Genomic DNA, 19,432 nt, shown 5'->3' on the forward strand with positions numbered 1-19,432 from the left:
ATATTTTAACCCTCTAACTATTCAATTCATCGGTCTTTCTGCCTATTTTGTGGGAGAGGACACAAAATACTCATAACAGAGGAAGATAGCGATTTAAAATGTACAATAAAAATATTTTCCAGAAAATTCTGCTATAAGTCTCTTAATGCATCAAAGCACAAAATTCAACATAAATGCCAGAAATAAGTCAAAAACGGAACATGTGAGCATTGGAAAAACTATTCTTAACACTTAGGGTACATTTGATAGCGGATTTGGTCAAATGAATGCATGACGTTCTCATACGTCATTGAAATGCAATAGTTAACAGGTTCATTCTTGTTTATTTGTTCATGCTCATTCTTGTTCAGCTGCAACAGAGTTATGGTGAACCTAATTTTAGGTACACAGCGCCCTGATGGCAGAAATAGAGAATATATTTTACGAAAGTGATAGCGACAGTTTTGAAGAAAGTAGTGATTTTGATGAATGTGATGAGAACATTTTAGCAATCCTTTAATTCTTTCAAAAATATCACACACTTCAAAATTATTAATAATTTGCTTTTTGTTATAGATTCGATTTATATGTTTTAATTTTTTTTTTGTTATATTAATTGCCTAAAGTTACCTAAATATAATCATGAATAATATGTAATAAATGAGTTCTGGCATAAATGCTAATCTATAAAATGACCACAGGGTTAATGTGTATTAGGGCGGGTCGATCTAAAAATCGCTCATTGCTCTGTGAAAATCGTATTCTAGGGATCAAAATAAGAAACTTTGCCGAAGGAACCATACCTCTAAAACGAGTTCTGATGTCCCCCAATTTGGGTCGAACGAAAAATCCCACTTTGACCCATTTAGAGTGCTCCAATCGAGTCCAAATGTATGACCGAACCCCACTAACTTTGGACGGCCGATCCACCCATGCCAGTGGCACACCCCCTGGAACTTCCCTGGGGGTTCCCCATACAATCATTTCAAAATATCACCATTTTTGGCCTTTACATGAGAAAAGAAACTAAAAAGTTCGACTCTAATTGGGGGACATCAGAATTCGTTTTAGAGGTACTATGGTTCCTTCGGCAAAGTTTCTTATTTTGTTCCCTAGAATATGGTTTTCACAGAGCAATGGGCGATTTTTTTGCCTCCCCACAAATCGACCCGGCCTAATGTGTATACATACCTATGTAAGTTGCAGTACCCATTTTCTGTTTTGACATATTTCTGACTTATTGCATCTTAGGATAAATGAAAAAAAAAAAAAAAAAACGCAAATTTAAGTTTCAAAAATTGTTCAGCGCGATTCTAAAAATATATTTTCCTATTCCTATCATTAAATGGCATAGGCAAGAAGGTATTCAAATTTATGGTTTATATACATATGTACGTATTATAGAATCTCAACCGCCATTCATTTGAATTTACAAATTGGGCCAATACAAAACTTAACAACTATGACAACTAAGGCAAAGAAAACACGGCAATGCAGAAAAAGCTTCAATGTCCATTGACAATTATTAATTCCACACACGTTCTTTTACAAATGAATGATACGTAAATAAGTAACTGGCGTATTCGTGCAATAATGGTACAAAAAATATAATTTAACGCGAAGAAATCTTATGGAACAAAATTAACAGTGTGAAAAACAGAAGGCAAAACATAAAACGGTAAACGAAACGAAAAGCACAAAGCGCCGGAGACCCACACTTGTGCAAGTTATGTTAAGCAATCGACTATCGCGAGCTGTTTGCTAGCCCCGACAGACAATTAAGTAGACGCCAAAGAATGCGATTTCTTTTTCTGTTTACCAGTTTCGTTCGCGTCTTCTCTTCACATTTCACTTTACGATACAATAATTTATGACAATTTTGTCACATTGAAGCTCAACAACAGCAAAGCACAGCACAAGTACGAGTATTTTTCAATTTAATTCAATATCAAAATTCGCAGCATTGGCAACACTGCAGTCTAATAAGTGATACATATATTTAGTGGTGAACAGCTGGTCGACTATTAGTGCTGCTGAGCGGGTGAAACCACAACTATTTACATGTCACGACAACCAACAGGTAAAAGTGAAAGATAGGCACGTTAGCGGCGCAAGGACATTTAGTCTAGACAATAACAAATAAAAACATTAAAAAATCACCGAATAGCCAAATTCAAAGTAAATGTAAGTTTTGCAAAGGAATTAACGAAGCACGCCGATTCAAATGCAGCTCGTAGTTTTTACTATTTATTCACCGAATCGTATGCGAAAGCTGCAAATATTACTGTATTTGATTTTGTAGATGCTTTTGCATTTCTTTCGCATTTGGCCACTTTAAAAAGTTGCTTGAAATTTGTATGGTACGAGTGTTGCATGACATGGCGAACTGCGCATGCGTGCAAGTTGTTTTTATCAAAACTTTACCTTGCATTTGATTAGCTGCGTTTATTTTCGGCTCATTAAAGGAGAATCCACTATTTGGTCGACTGCACCGTGGCTCGAATTTCGCTTTCAGAAATTGCCGTCGCTTCCAAATAAACACGCCATCAAAGGTCACTTTCTATATTCTTGTGTATTTTTTCCAGTGCCTTTTCACTTTGATTATCTCACTTGCTTAAATCACTATTTCTTTCTTTGAGACTTTATGCTAGCCTTTGTTATTGTATTCTAAGACAATTTTATGCAAAACACCTCAAATAATTGTCACTTGTATTGGATTTTCTCTTTTGTTATCTGAATTTATTTCCTCATTCCTACATATATTCGCACGAGAGCAGACAAAACGTATCAATTTACACGCTCGCACTCGGCAACAAATACGTCTGGCTGTCTCTACCCGTCCAAATCCACTGCCACCGTCCACTGTAAACACGTCCGCTTGCTACAAAGTACCGCACTCAACTGACCAAATCTGTTTGACGCGTTTTGCACTCTTGCGAACGAGTAGAAGACCCAAGGAACACAATTGAGCTGCTAGAAGTGAATAGGGAGCTTTGTAGAGATTTAACTTGGAGCTTCGACTCTAGCTTATGATGGAGCTTTACATGAGGGTGATTTAAGTTTGATACGTATTTTGTTCGGTTAACAGTTGAAAGATCACTGAGCTTAGTACAGGGCGAACAACATGGAAGTCAGTTGAATATTTTAAAATATGCAGCTGATCTGCACTTTTCCGATCACTCTAAATTATCAATTTAGATAATAATTATATGAATTTTTTTAATTTATTTTAAGCTGAAAACCTTTGATTGTAGATTTTGACATTATAGGGACCAGAAGAAAAAAAAAATAATACATTGATTTTGTTGTTTTTGCTTTAGTGGTACCACCTGTTCAATGTGTGTTGATAGAAATAAATTTTTTTATTCGCATTGTTTCTGAAAGCGAAGTATTTTAATTAAATAGTTAAATTTCATCGATATATCTATATGTACGTCATAATATTAATAATAAAAATTCGGTGTTTACGTTTTATGTTCGTTACTTGTTTTTTTGTTCTTATTTTTATTTTGATAGGCGCAACTGTAGTTTTGGTAAAGAAATTTTGTGCAAATTATAATATAATACGAGATATTTTTTCACATAAATTTGTAAATTATCTTTTTGTCTATGTCTGATTGTTTATATATCGATTATACTTAGTCCTACCATAAGTTCTGTTACAAGTTAAGGCAATGATAGATATGAAATTAGAGTACGTTTTTAATGAAATTTGTCTTATTTAATCACGTAAATATTAAAAAAAAATTATTTTTCATTCGAAATGATCGCCATTTGCTTTTGCACGAGCCTTCAAACAAGGTCATTCAGCTATTGCAGCACGCACGGTTCGCTGCTCAAACCAACGATTATCCCCAAATTTCTGTGAGGCCATGTTCTCTGGCCACAAACTGTAGTCCAATAGATTCAGATCTGGGCTTCCAGATAGCCAATCTTCTGTGGCTATGAACCCAGGAATATTGTTTTCTAGCCACCCCAGAGGGTGGTTTTTGCCTTATGGGCTGGAGTGGAATCATGATGGAAGATTTAACGTTCTCCATTGAAGAGAGTACTGCTCAACTGCTTCACCACGCCTTTTAAGACATACTCCGGGTACACTATTGCACCGGTCTTAACCCCTTTTACGCAGAAATGAAGAGATGTAACGCCTCTACAAGGCAATCCATTCCAATTAACACCCACCAATCCAGTACGGATGCTGGATGGTGGCCACGTTGAACCCTTGTTATAACATTTTTTGCATCTTTAGAAGTTTTAGCAACGATTTTTCTAAGGGGATTTCTGCAAATTCTTTCTCGAGCGGCTTTTACGGCTGCACTGGTTCGAACCACGCGAGGACGACCACTTCTTTTTCTGCCTGTCACTTGACACGTTTGTGAGAAACGATTGATCGTGCGGTAAACAAGCAAAATTTGCCATGAAAACGAGTATAATTTATGAGTAGACAACGCGAACAACGCAAAAATAACAGAACTTTTTTCTGCGAATTTGTTCTCGCCGTATGCATTCTAAAATTTGTCACAGAATTTTATTATATATTATTTCATGCATTTTGTAAAACAAATTCAAGCTGAATAAGTCGTCGGCTAAAAAATAAAAAAAAAAAATTGTTAAATACAAGATTATTACAAACAATTCATTTTAATTTTTAATTTATTTTTTATTGAAATGTTTCCTTAAATACATTCCATTCTATTACATCTAATTTACACTATCAAGTAATAATTTTCTATTAAATGCGACAGTATTTTCATGAAATCCATATATAACTGGAAGACAGCTGACAGAAATTTACATTTGTTTGCCAGTCGTTAGAATTTCTCGAACAAGATCATTTGTTTTTTTCCCCCAGATTGGTATAGTTTTCGAGCCTTTCGGTATGAGCTGCAGCGATTGTTTCACAACGTCTGATACTGATGACATCTTGAGGTCACGATGTAAATCAGAATTCCTCACATGCCATGGTGCGTTTACTGCGCTTTTTATGAACTTGGTTTGAAGTTGTTGAATTTTTTTAAGAGGAGTTTGTGTGGCACAGCCCCACAGCTGTATGCCATAAGCCCACACTGGTTATATACTTGGCTATAAATTAAAGGTTTGTTTTACAAGGAAAGAGGCGAATTTTTTCCAGTAAGCTAGTTAAATTTTTTCATTTTGATGTTTGATTCCACATGTTTTATTTTAACGTACCTTTTCCAACAGAGTTTGGCACCAAGCGTCATTCCTAAGTACTTCGCAGTATTGGAGTAAGGAATTTGCGTGCCTGCAATTCATGCAATTTGTTAGTGCGTTATCGTGGTGAAACAGCACCTTCTTTTTCGCCAAATGCGGCCGTGTTTCCTTGAATTTTTGTGAAAGTGCCCCAATAACTCACTGTAGTATTACCAAGTGATCGTTCTTACTTTTTCTAAAAAATCCATGAAGATGATGCCGTTCGAATCCCAAAAAATCGTCGTTATGACCTTTCCGGTCCTGGTCGCTCCTTATCAAAAACGGTTGTTCGCCCACGTTTAAGTTCGTTGAACCAATATCTAACTGTGGTCATAGATGACGAAGCGTTCGCATAGACAGCATCCAACTTTGCTTTTATCTCCTTGAATAAAAGCTATCGCACTTGATCCTGAAATATCTGTTGTTTAGATACGAAGTAAATATGTCCGAAATCTCCCTTGGAAGCAAAATTTTAAGCTTATGGAGTAGTCCGTCATGCCATACTTTGTCGAAAGTCTGGGAAACATCGAGAAATATGGAAGATCACACCTTCTTCTTTTTCGATTGGTTCTTCTATCAGTTTGTGATCGTATGCACTTGAGTGCTTTGCTCGAAATCTGAACTGGTGAGTAGAATTATTTGTATATTATGAAATTAAAAAACGAAATATTGTTTCAAAATTCAAAATTTAACCCATTCTCCACTAAATGATTTTTTAACAGTTAGTATTAAAATTTGTAATACCTAAAAATTTGGTTTTGCACTTATCCATTTGCAGCGGTCAATTTCGTTTCGGACTCAAAGGCATTTGCCATTCACTTCTGCCTACCATTAGATACCAAATTTTTAATGTTGTCAAAGGGTGAAATGAAAATGCCATATTTTTATGTAGTCACACAATTTCAATTAAGAATTTTTATATATTAAAATTTCGCCAAAAAGTAACCATTTTAGAAATATATTATAACCAAATAACCAAAGTTCTTGTGAAGAAAAATAAATAACCAATTTTGGCGGAGATAATTGATATTCCCAAACCTGACAAGGATGCAGCAATAGCATCATCATACGAGTATAGACCAATTAGCCTACTTCCTACTATGAGTAAGATATTCGAAAAGCTGCTCATTGTGAGAATAAGACCAATTATTAACCAACACAAAGTGATCCCTGACCATCAATTTGGTTTCAGACAAAAACACTCGACAATACAAGAAATATACCGAGTATCACATAAAATATTAAATGAGCTAGACGCAAAGAAATTTTGTGTTGGCATTTATTTGGACACAGAAAAAGCATTTGACAAGGTTTGGCACAAAAATGTTTAATATAAATTTATAATCATCACATATTCTTTAAAAGAGGAAGAAAAAATGATGTTCGTAATTATAAGCCGATTTCCAAACTATCAATCACCTCTAAATTGATTGCATTGTAAAGGACAAAATTTATTTTAAATCTTTAATTAATTTAATTTGTAAATGGCCGTTTTACAGCTACTAATCTTGCACATTTTAGCGAATTTTGTATGCCATCGTTTTCTAAGGGACTCCAAGTGATTGCGTTTACATTTATTTCTCTACGGCATTTGACAAAGTGGCGCATACGATTTTAGTAAACAAGTTGGTTTGCTCGGGTTTTCACTCCACCTTAAGTCATATTTGATGGACAGACGCTGCGTGATAAAAATTGAAGAAGTTTTATCGAACCACTTTGTTGTTACTTCAGGTGTCGCCCAAGGGAGCATCTTAGGGCCACTTTTTTCATCATTTTTAGCAATGACAAGGAAATGTTTTACTTTTTCTAATTTCTTCCTCTTCGCAGATGATTTGAAAATTTTCTCATTTGTTGAGGGCTCAGTGAATACTCAGAAGTTTCAACTCGACTTGAACAATCTTCATCGTTGTTGGATGAGATCACGTCTATCTTTGCATATTAAGAATGTTTTCATTTAACATTTTCGAGGCGTCAATACATTTGTAAGACATATTTCACCATTTCTAATAATGTACTACAAAGTGTAACAGAGTTTAAGGATCTTGAAGTTTAATACGAAATTTTCCTTCAGTGGTCACATAAATTTTATTCTTTCAAAATCGTATTCGGTTCCAGGCTGCATTCATTGCAATGCATCCGAATTTTTTCTTTTGTTCGTTTTCACTTAGTGTTCGTTGTTATCATTTGGAGACCTTACGACCAACTTTCGATTAATAGAATAGAGCGCGCTCAGGCAGGTATTACGTTCTCTGTTCCATCCTAAAATTCTCAGCTAAAGGTTATTAATTAAGAATCTCTAGAGAAGACAAGCACAGACCTTTCACTTTCGTTTATTTTCAGTGTTGTTAATGGCATCGTCGTCTGTCCAGATTTGAGAGGATAAGCTTTAATGTTCATAAAATCATAAAGTCCCGCTAAGAAAAATTAATATAGATGTACTTATATATAATCGGTTTGTGTGAGCCTTACAGAATTAACTATGCCTGAAGCAAATTAGTTTAAATTGAAATGATAAGTTCGGTATCGTGCTAGGAAAGTTTACCTAGCTAGATGGCGCTATGCCTTATCAGTTTTTATCAACTTTACTAATTCCAATCGACTCTAATTGACATGTCACATGTCTTATCGGAATGAAAGTTAATTCTTTTCACATCTAAGTAGAAACCTGAAACGAATAAATTCACGAAATTAAAAAATATCATATATGTATGTATTTCCACAGTTGAACTATTTGTATTCCAAACGTATAGCAATTTATCGGCAATAATGCCTCATACTTGAAATTTCAGTTTTTAGTGCACACTGTTTATAAAAACGGCACCCATCAATGAAATTATTCAAGAGAGGTAAAATATTATTTATTGAATGTTAATGTATGATGATTGTTACTCTGTTACTCAACAAAGTGGAAAATTTTGCGAAATGATTTAGGTGTGAAGCCTTTCAAAATACAGCTGGTGCAAGAATTGAAGCCGAACGACTTACCGCAACGCGGAATTTTTGGTGAATGGGCTCTTTGAAAATTGGCCGAAGATCCACTTTTTTATCGAAAAATTGTGTTCAGCGACGAAGCTCATTTTTGGATCAATGGGTACGTACATAAATAAGCAGAATTGTCGGTTTTGGAGTGAAGATCAGCCAGAAGAATTGCAAGAGCTACCAACGAATCCAGAAAAGGTCACAGTTCGGTGTGGTTTATGGGCTGGAGGTATCATTGGACCGTACTTCTTCAAAGATGCTGCGAATCGTAATGTAACTGTGAATGGTGAGCGCTACCGTGAAATGATATCCAACTTTTTTTTGCCCAAAATGCAAGAGCTTGACTTGCATGACACATGGTTTCACCAATACGGTGCCACATGCCATACAGCACGCGTACAATGGACTTGTTGAGAGGCGAGTTCGGTGAACATTTTATTTCACGATCGGGACCTGTCAATTGGCCACCCAGATCGTGCGATATAACCCCTTTAGATTATTTTTTGTGGGGCTATGTTAAAACTCATGTCTATTCAGACAAGCCTGCTTCAATTAACGCATTGGAAGACAACATTAAAGCATTTATATGTGAGATACCGGCCGAAACATTGGAAAGAGTATGCGAAATTTGGACTAAGCGGATGGACCATTTGAAGCGCAGTCGCGGTCAACATTTGCATGAAATAATCTTCAAACATTAAATTATATGGACTGTACTAGCGATTTAAATAAAAACTGCATGCATTTTTCTGAATTTTACGTGTGTTTTTTTGAAAAACTTTCCTATAGCTCTTAAAAAATCACCCTTTATATATAATTGGCGTATTTGGCCGAGCTCCTCCTCCTATTTGTGGTGTGCGTCTTGATGTTGTGGAGTAAGCTGCCACCAAACGGCAGATATTTTTTTATGAGAAGCTTTTTCATGGCAGAAATACACTCGGAGGTTTGCCATTGCCTGCCGAGGGGCGACCGCTATTAGAAAAAACTTTTTCTTCATTTCGGTCTTTCACCGAGGCTTGAACCTACGTTCTCTCTGTGAATTCCGAATGGTAGTCACGCACCAACCGTTTCGACTACGGCGGACGCCGGAAACAGAATAGAATTGCGACAAATAACGAGAGTCAAGAAGAACCTGAAGAACGCGTAAAATTAATGAATAATATCAATGATGTGTGAAATTAATGAATATTGGCATTGAAGCGATCATTTGCATTAAAGCGCCTACGGTTTCCCGTTCGACCCGCAATGACCATCAAAAAAGCGCAAGGGCAATCATTCCAAGTTTGTAGATTGAAGCAGGAAAATCCTTGTTTCTCACATGACCAACTATGTGGCTTATTGCGTGTTCACGAGTTGGAAAACTATCAGGTTTGTTTGTTTATGCGTCAGATAATATAACGAAAAATATTATTGATTTGTGTATCAAATTCAACAATTAGTTCGAATAAACAACGATTTTACATCTGTTAATGACAGAAAAAAACGTCATTTTTTATATAATATGTCCAAGCAACCCCGGGCGAAGGTAAGTTAGTTTCATCATAGTAAATTTTCTGTGTTCGAAAAGCTATAAACATCCACCACTCATCATTCCTTCACTTCATTAATTTTTACCATACATCACCAAAGCATTCATATTACGCAAGTAACTAAAATTTAAATTCTAATATCTTTCTGTTCGTATTACTATATTATGTTAAAAAACTTCCGATTCTCAAATGTGAAAACTTTTTCTTTTGGTGCAGTAAATGCTTTAAATGTCCCATTGAACTTCCCACCTCTTTTCAGACTTCAAGTAGCTTTATTATCAGCTAGTAGTACAATTACGCCCTTGAGAAAGTGCCGAAGCGATTGACTTGAAAAATATTTTCCTCACAAGTGGCAGTTGAGAGTGCATGAGACACACAGTTAAGGCAATAAAGTTATTTTCGTTCCCCCACTTGCGAAATTCTTACACACACGTATTTACATATTTATGACTTGGCTGCATATCCCAATATTTTTGTAATACTCCGGTGACAAATGTTCGCAACATCGCATGCAACTTTTGTATATTCACTTGTATAATGCAAGTGTATATATCTACATACGCAAGCATGGTCCTGTGCGTGGCTTACTTATAACTGAAACTATTTCTACTTGTTGTGACTTGCTGAACTATTGCTCCCACAAACAGAATCGTTTTTGCTTTCCCTCCATTTCTTTGCTTTTATTTATGTACATAGTATAGTATATATGTAAGTACTCGCGTGTGGTAACTCGCACAGTTTGCAGTTAGCTTCTACTGCCGATAATGTCACATTGCAACACTGGCAATGGCACAAGCAGCAAACAAATGCTGCCAACAAAGGAATTTTGGCTGTACAATTTTTTGAGTCTAATTCGTTTTGTTTCTATGAGTTTTTTATCGGCATTTATGCACAAATACCTTATTAGGGTTGCCCTTATTTGCATATAGTTCCAATTTTAACTTTAAAGTTTTCCGAAAGATGATAAATATAGGTTTAATCATATCTGCTCGGCCCTTCTTCCAGATCAAACATCGAAAATAAGTTTGAAGGAACTTTGATTACATTTTATTTTACCGACCCAAATTCACTCCTAAATAGCGGGCATGTGGATCTAATAGCAAATACACAATCGACCTTATCTCTCTAAATAGCGGGCATGTGGATCTAATAGCAAATACACAATCGACCTGATAACCGCTTACGCGATTTTGGCCGAGTTTAACAAAGCGCACCAGTCGTTTCTTTCTCGTGCTAACCGGCGGCAATTGAACACACCAAATGAAGCCAAGTACTTCTTCACCTGATCTTTCCAACGCAGAGGAGTCCTTCCTCTTCCTCTGCTACCACTAGCTGGTACCGAAACAAATACTTTCAAAGCCGGAGCGGTGCTGGTTCCTAAATAAACGAAGTCTTTTACATCCTCGAAATTGTAACTGTCGACAGTGACGTGGGTGCTGATACGCGAGTACGCCGACTGTTTGTTTGAAGACAGGAGGTACTTCGTTTTGTCCTCGTTCACCACCAGACGCATTCGCTTTGCCTCTTTATCCAGTTTGGAGAAGGCAGAACTAACTGCGCGGTTGTTGAGGCCGATGATGTCAATATCATCGGCATACGCCAACAATTGTACGCTCTTATAAAATATTGTGCTTGAGCGATTAAGTTCTGCGGCTCGTACGATCCTCTCCAACATCAGGTTAAAGAAGTCACACGACAGCGAGTCACCCTGTCTGAAACCTCGTTTGGTATCAAACGGCTCGGAGAGGTCCTTCCCAATTCTGACGGCGCTGCTGGTGTTGAGCAACGTCATCTTGCATAGCCTTATTAGTTTTGCGGGGATACCAAATTCAGACATCGCGGCATACAAGTAACTCCTTTCCGTACTGTCGAATGCAGCTTTGAAATCGACGAAAAGAGGGTGTGTTGATTCTCCTTTCATGGGTCTTGTCCAAGATTAGGCGTATTGTGAATATTTGGTCTATGGTAGACTTGCCAGGTCTGAAGCCCCACTGATAAGGTCCAATCAGTTGGTTGACGGCCTTTCACACAATACGCTCGCTAGAACCTTATAGGCGATATTTAGAAGACTAATCCCGCGGTAATTGGCACAAATTGCAGGATCGCCCTTCTTATGGATTGGGCAGAGCACACTTAAATTCCAATCGGCAGGCATGCTTTCATCCGACCATATTTTGCATAGGAGCTGATGCATGCACCTTACCAGCTCCTCGCCGCCCTGTTTGAATAGCTCAGCCGGCAGTCCGTCGGCGCCCGCGGCTTTGTTGTTTTTTAGCCGTGATATTGCTATTCTCACCTCGTCATGGTCGGGTAACGGAACGACAATTCCGTCGTCAACGATTGGGGTATCGGGATCTTCACATTCTCTATGACATGCGCAGCTGTCACCGTTTAACAGGTTCGAGAAGTGTTCCCTCCATAATTTAAGATTGCTCTGTACGTCAGTCACCAGATCGCCGTCTTTGTTCTTACAAGAAAACGCCCCGGTCTTAAAACCTTCTGTAAGCCGCCGAACTTTCTGGTAGAATTTTCGGTCGTTGTTCCTGTTGGACAGCATCTCAAGCTCCTCGCACTTACGTATTTCAGCCTCTCGTTTCTTCTTTCCGATAATACATCTCTCTTCCTTTTTTAACTCTCTGTAGCAATCCCACATGGCTCGCGTTGCGCCCGATTGCAGCGTGGTTCTATAGGCGGCATCCTTTCTTTCTGCGGCGGCATGACATTCCTCGTCGTACCAACTGTTTTTTCGGGCTCGCCGGTATCCTAATTCTTCTTCGGCGGCGGTACATAGGGAACGAGAAATGTTGCTCCTTTGTTCGTGCATGCCGGTTTGTTGGGCAGTGCTCTCTGAGAGCAGGAGGGAGAGTCGAGTGGCGAATCTTCTGGCTGTATGTTGTGATTGCAGCTTTTCGATATCGAACATTCTTTGCGTAGGTTTTTTGCTGCACAGAGGCGTGTGCGCAATTTGGCTGCAACAAGGTAATTATCTGAGTGGATGTTGGGTCCTCGGATCGTACGTACATCTATCTTGTTTCGCGTTTTTCGATCAGGAGACAGCCAGATAGCTTGGTGTATCTTTTTATGCTGGAGTGTGGTGCTGCACACTACCATGTTTCGAGCCCCAGCGAAGTCGATCAGCCCCTGTCCGTCACCGGATGTTTCGTTGTGCAGACTGAATTTTCCGATTGTGGCACCAAAAATTCTCTCCTTGCCTACCCTGATGTTCCAGGCGCTTATAGAAGCAATCTTTGGTCGCATCGTCCTTCTCTTCCATTGGGGCGTGGGCGCAAAAATCTCGCTTTGATGCGGATTATTGCGAAACACTTCTCCACAGGAGTGAACGACAGTACTTGGCGACGAAGTCTCTCTCCTACAACAAATCCGACTCCGATTTTAAAGTGGTGGGTCCCAAACCCAGCGCACAACCAGTCTGGGATGCTTCGCCCTCTCCCGTTGAACCATACGTAGAAGAATCGTCCTGGCCACTTCGAAGTGAATGGCGATCAGTAACTTTCCCCACTTCGTGCGTGGACTTCTACATATGGAACCATCCTCCATAGATTGTTTTTTTATATTTGTTTGAGGCAGAACGGAAAAAACCCTAAAACGTTTCATTGCTTGGAAGAAAAGTAAAATAAGCATAATCAGATATGTGTTATGCCGTCGGATAGAATTCGGTCGGACAGGTCGGATGAGGAAATAAACAAAATTTCATATATGTAAGAAAATAAACTATCACTTTGGTCAGAAATCTTATCATTTCATTAGTGAGTTTTCGTTACTTTCAATTTCAATAATATGTATAATTTATAATTTTTACCATTTTATTGAAATCTTTATTGTCAGGACTTTTTATTTAACAAATTTTACTAATTTCGCTAAAGTTTGACGCGAATAGCACCCAAGAGTGATAATGATGAACTTGAGGAGGGCCAAGACGAATTTATACAAGAATCTATCAGTAATACAAAAACAAAATGAAATGTATTTTGTATTTGTCGAAATGTGGGTATGAATGTCAAAATTTGCAGTTTACTTTCCAAAAACTCCACGAAATTACATCAAAATGTAAACAAAAGAAATCACTTTGACATTTAAGCTACCAAAGGGAAGAAAAAGAAATCAGCTGTTCTGGTAGCACCAGCTTATGCAAACTCACCTTGAACTGCCCCATACAGTTTTTATTATATTACACACGAACACAAAAGTCACATTCCAAAAACTTAAACTCATTTTTTTGTAACGTTTTGGTTTGTTTTTTAATACAAACGCAAGTTTTGAAGTTATTATGAATTGCTCCACGTGTGTGGTTTTTTCACTTTAACTGAAATGTGCACGTTAAATAAATGAAAATAACTGACATTGTTTTCTTTTTTTTATTGCAAAGTGTGTCTGGTGAATAATCCAGGGCGAAAGTGAAGTATGTGAATTTTAAGGCTTAAATTCTTTATTTTCTCATGTACCAAAATTTTCCATTTCGCTAAATAGGATGCATGTGTACGATTTTTCAAAATAAACACGTTTGAGTCAGGTTCTAGAATAAAAGTAACATTTCGTGTAATGTGATTTCAATATTTGTTGTATGTTCCTCAAATCTGGAAATTATCGTCACGGATTCTTTATACAGTGCCCATTTGCCTCTGTATAGATAAGGGCAAATGCATGTGTAGTATTTTAATTTTTCAATTCGTAATTGATCTACAAAGGATGAACCAACTTTTAACCAATTCCATATCCATTTGTACTTCTGGAACAGCACTAAAACTCAGTCCACAACAAGCTTATCTAAATAGGGAATGGCTGCATGCGCCAGTATACCGATGCACACAGCGGCGGTCATAGTAATATTAGCGATGCATATTGCCTAGTTTTGACCGTTAATTTGGTTCTACAGGGTGGGCCATATAGCGTTTGCTTTTTGAACCACCTATTTTTTTAGAATGGTAACACCAATGGCATGTCAAATGAGTTCATAATTTACTTAAAGGTTTGACATTTACGAAATGAGACGCTATACGCTTGAACGAAATTGGGATATATTGAAAACCTATTTCCAAAGTGGTGAGTCTTCTTCTTCTTCCGCGGTTACAGTAAATGGCGAACGTTATCGTTACACGCTCAACGAGTTTTTGTTTCCAAAAATTTAAGAGGATGACATGGACGGCATATGATTTCAACAGGACGGTGCAACTTGTCACACTGCCAAAGTTACACTCGAACTTTTGGCTACCGTTTTTGAATTCCGATATCAATTGGTCGCCTCGGAGCTGTGATTTAAGCCCGTTGGACTATTTTTTGTGGCGAGCCGTTAAGGACAAATGCTATGCGAACCGTCCAGAGACGATTGATGCTTTAAAACATGAACCCGAAGTTGCCATTCATGTAATTGGAGCCCAACAATCGAAAACTGTGTTTAAAATTGGGTTGATCGAATGGCCTACTGTAAAGCCAGTCGTGGCAGTCACTTGAACGATAATATTTTTTATTCATAAATGACAATGTTCAATCTTCAAAATAAAAAAAAAAGTTTGAAAAAATATTGATTAGTTTTTTTTTATAGCCGATTCAAAAAGCAAATTTTACATGGCCCACCCTATATTTATCTAATTTTTTATATTCTTTTATATTTTTTTTTATAAAAATTAAGTTCATTCTTCAACAAAAAGCAAATAGCTCAAAGTTTCAAAGTTTGCACAAGTTTAAAACATATTTTCATCAAAATTTCAAACTACTATATTTAGTCAGAATTTTTATAAAATTTCTAGACTTTCCTTTCACGTAAAGAAAGCTTCGGGCATTCGTATAGAAGGAAATGCGTAACACTTCAGCAAAAATAAATTATCAAAAATCCACGAGAGTTTTGAGCCACTTGACACATACATTTTGTTATACTAATTTTTTTTTAATTCTGTCGAAAGTTTTAAGGAAAAAATGGATAATTTTTTTTAATTTTGCAAAAAGGTTAGTTTTTTATTAAAAATAGTTAAATAAAAATAAAATAATATGTCTCCTATTTACAGGAATCCTTGTGCAGAAGAATAATGATTCAAAATTTGCACAGTCTATATAAACAAAGGGGGGCATCAATTAAAGACTATTAGCAGAAGCAGGTTTGAAGAAGAAGAAAATCACAGAAATAGTTGAAGTATCAGAAACGACCGTATTAAATATACTCCAGGATCATCTTGGAATGTCTAAGATCAGCGTTTGGCCCATGCCTAGGTACAAAACATTCCTCGAATATTTCTGCAAGTGTATTTTTGGTATAGCCATCAGAACTATCTTCGATTTTTCTTTTCGATTACTTCCATTCGGATATTAAGACGCGTTCCCCGGAATTGTTTTTTTACTCGATCAAAAATATTCATGGATAATGATGAGACAGAGCGACGGTGCGATATCATGGAACAAAGCGCATGAGTTGTTTTCCCACAAATCCTTTCTTTTTGGTCGAATTACTTCTCGTAACGTCTTATAACACCCAAATACTAGAACTTATTGGGCACAAAAACGTGTGCAACAAAATACCGTTTTGTCCACGAAAACAGTGAGCATCACTTTCTTTTTTAACATAAAATGACCTGGTTTTTTTGGTATTGGTTCATTCGGAGCTCTGTACTCACTTGCCTTATGTCTAGATTGCATGTCGTACTCATAAACCCACGTACTTACCTCCCGTCTCCAGGAAATTATGTCTTTGACGATATCAACGATGTCCCTTTTTTTGCATGAAATTTAGAACCAACTTTGCAGCAACACGACGCAAATCCAAATCATTAAGTGCAATGTCCTGAACAAATCCATAAGCAATGCTCAAGTCCTCTGCTAGCTCTCTGGTGGTTAATTTGTGGTTATTGATTAACTTTTTAAATCCATTTTTAAAACTGTAGGAGTACATTTACTCAAAACGGCATAACTTTTACACATTTTAAGCAATGGCGATAAAATTTTGGTAGGACTGCTAATCACAAATGTGGCATCTCTATAAAGAACAGAACTTAAAGCAGTTGACTTAGAGCGTCACCAGGTTGTTCTTCCGCGAATTTTTTGATCGTAGAATTTATGAATCGGAAGTGAAAATTAAGTTCAGCACATGAACTTGAGGTGATAAAAAAGTTTATGTAGTAGTACGAAAGGGTTTCATAAAGGGCTGGAGCTCAAAAAGGATCATCTACATCTATAAAAAAAACCGTATGAAAAAATCTGTGGACCAAAAGAAAGTGAAGTCGACTATTTACACCCATTTTGAAAGTATAGGAAAAAAATGTTTTTGATGAACGGGCGAGAAGTCCATTACGCTTTTTTTTGTTCTTTTTTTTCTGTGCAGCACTCAGACATAAATTAAGTCCATTGTACTACACTTGGATTCCCTTTTAATTTTCTTTAAATCTACCCGATCTCCGAAGAAATCTGAGTAGATCTTGTGGTACCAAGGAGCCAAGGTGGTCGCTTCTTCACCCATCAGTGCCAATGACCTCAAACCTGATTCGAGTGAAGGCGGGGCAGACGCACAGGAAGTGGTCCACCGTCTCATCCTCCTCTTCAAAAGCCGGGCAGAGTAAACTGTCTGAGATGCTCACCCTTTCCATGTGCTTCGCCCACAGAAAGTGGCCCGTCATCAGGAGTTCTGTTCTGCTTAATGACAAGAGGGCTTGCGACAGTCGGTCGGGCATAACAGGTAACATCAGTTTAGTCCATCTGCAGCCTCTCTCAGCCAGCCAAGCTCGCTTGTAGGTTGTAGTAACCAATTTGCTAACCGTGGATTTGATGGCTGTAGAAGGGAGTGGCAAAACGGGCTCTGAGCCACGGAAGTTGACCTCAGAGCCCATCCTAGCTGAGGAGACAGAGTTATCGTTACCCACGATACCCACGTGTCCCGGAACCCATGTTAGCATTAGGCTATTATGTCTAACGACATAGTTCAGCCTGGATTTGCAGGACTCGACTACCCATGATGTGGTTGCGGGGCTGTCTAAGGCCATGAGCGCAGCTTGGCTGTCGCTGCAGACACATATAGATTTGCCACTTCATCTGTTTTCCACAGCAAAGTTCATCGCTTCTGGAACAGCATACATCTCCGCTTGAAATACAGATGCATGCATTTCAAGAGCAAAGTGCAGTTTTGTACCGCTGGATTCCACGTAAACCTCAGAGCCGGAGCCATGCTCGGCCCTGGAGCCATCCGTGAAAATGCGAAAACAGTGTTTGCTGTGCTCATTTTCAGAGTTTGACCACAACTGAGCATCTGGCAGCACTACCAGTACCAGTTCCCATTGTGTTTCAGTTTGCAGATGGCCTTCAAGGCCTCTCCTTGGACTAAAGCATCAAGTGGTGGTAATGGGAATAGCTCCGGTGCAACAGATGGACTCAGTGCATTGTTAAGCTTAAAAGAGAATTCAATGAGAAGAAAAAATAGCTTCACGCTTAATTTTTCTCTTCTTCTTTTTTATTGAGCGTGCCTTTTGAGTCCTCTTCATAGTGTGGTCTGCTCTGTTCTTACAGAATTACTTACCGTGCTGAAATTTCTGATCATCTCATTCCGGAGATAATTTAAGGAAAATAATATTTTTCTAACACTTTTTGAATACTTTTCGAAACAATATTTGTACCAAGAATGCCAAATCACACGAACTGGCCGTTTCCCAATCAAATCTACTCGACATTTCATTTCCATGCCCATAACCAACGCGTAAGATGTATTTATCGAAGCAAGGTGAAGTAGTAGTACCACTACAAAAGTATAGATAAAACTTTTAAAGGAAAATGATCTTATATATTACAACAACAAACTTTTATACTATCATAGCCGCTACAGTAAATACATATAACACTAATCCACAAAACCCTGTATACAGCACAGAACTATTTGCAGGCAACGCATCAACATAACCAAAGTAAGCACATACTCGTACATACATAAAAAGCTCCATAGAGCCTTTGGAGAAGCTCCTTCGCCAGAAACATTCGGGCAAAAAAATGCTGTGCTCGATAGACAAGTGAAATGCGGCATGCGACTTAGTGGCCGAGACAATGAAAGAGATGAGCCGTTTGCAGCGGCGCGTAATTGCCTTCCCTCTCAGCGACGATAGAAACCGTGATCCCGCGGCGAGATGTTGGAAATAAACAAGCTTAAGCTCAAAGTAGAGGTACCACACAAAAACGCCATAACCTTAACCGCAGTATTAACCATAACGATATTTATGTCATCAATTATAGCCATACGCCATAGCCAAAAGCAACTAATATTTACATATACGCCGTAGCCGAATGGGTTGGTGCCTCACTACCATTCGCAATTCACAGAGAGAACATTGGTTCGAATCTCGGTGAAACACCAAAATTAAGAAAAACATTTTTCTAAAAGCGAGTGTATTTCTGCCATGAAAAAGCTCCTCATAAAAATATCTGCCGTTCGGAGTCGGCTTGAAACTGTAGGTTCCTCCATTTGTGGAACAACATCAAGACGCACAACACAAATAGGAGGAGTAGCTCGGCCAAACACCCAAAAAGGGTGTATGCGCCAATTATATATATACCTATATATTTATATATATCACTTATTTGTGCATTTCGAAATGAAAAAAGTAAAGAAAAGACAACACCAATGCAGTAAATCACAATGCAACACAATGCAACTGGTTATGGTTACGGCGGAAGACCAAAATTCAGACTACAGAATTTGGCATTTCACCTCTAATCGATTACAGTGTTGCTTGTATGTTGGTGCCATCAGC

At 37.9% G+C, this 19,432-nt stretch overlaps 1 protein-coding gene across 3 annotated transcripts in view; it reads right to left on the minus strand.

Annotated features, from left to right (window-relative positions):
- Window positions 1–2,896, minus strand: part of LOC128865970 (sphingomyelin phosphodiesterase) — a 66,160-nt gene extending 63,264 nt beyond the window's left edge. For all 3 annotated transcript variants that reach the window (XM_054106418.1, XM_054106417.1, XM_054106419.1), the window contains exon 1: window positions 2,404–2,896. The gene's annotated coding sequence lies outside the window, so the exon portion shown is untranslated. The remainder of the gene's footprint in view (window positions 1–2,403) is intronic.
- Between the last annotated feature and the right edge of the window lie 16,536 nt (window positions 2,897–19,432).

The sequence above is a fragment of the Anastrepha ludens genome, chromosome 6 (genome assembly GCF_028408465.1).
Source record: "Anastrepha ludens isolate Willacy chromosome 6, idAnaLude1.1, whole genome shotgun sequence".
NCBI classification, from domain to species: domain Eukaryota; kingdom Metazoa; phylum Arthropoda; class Insecta; order Diptera; family Tephritidae; genus Anastrepha; species Anastrepha ludens.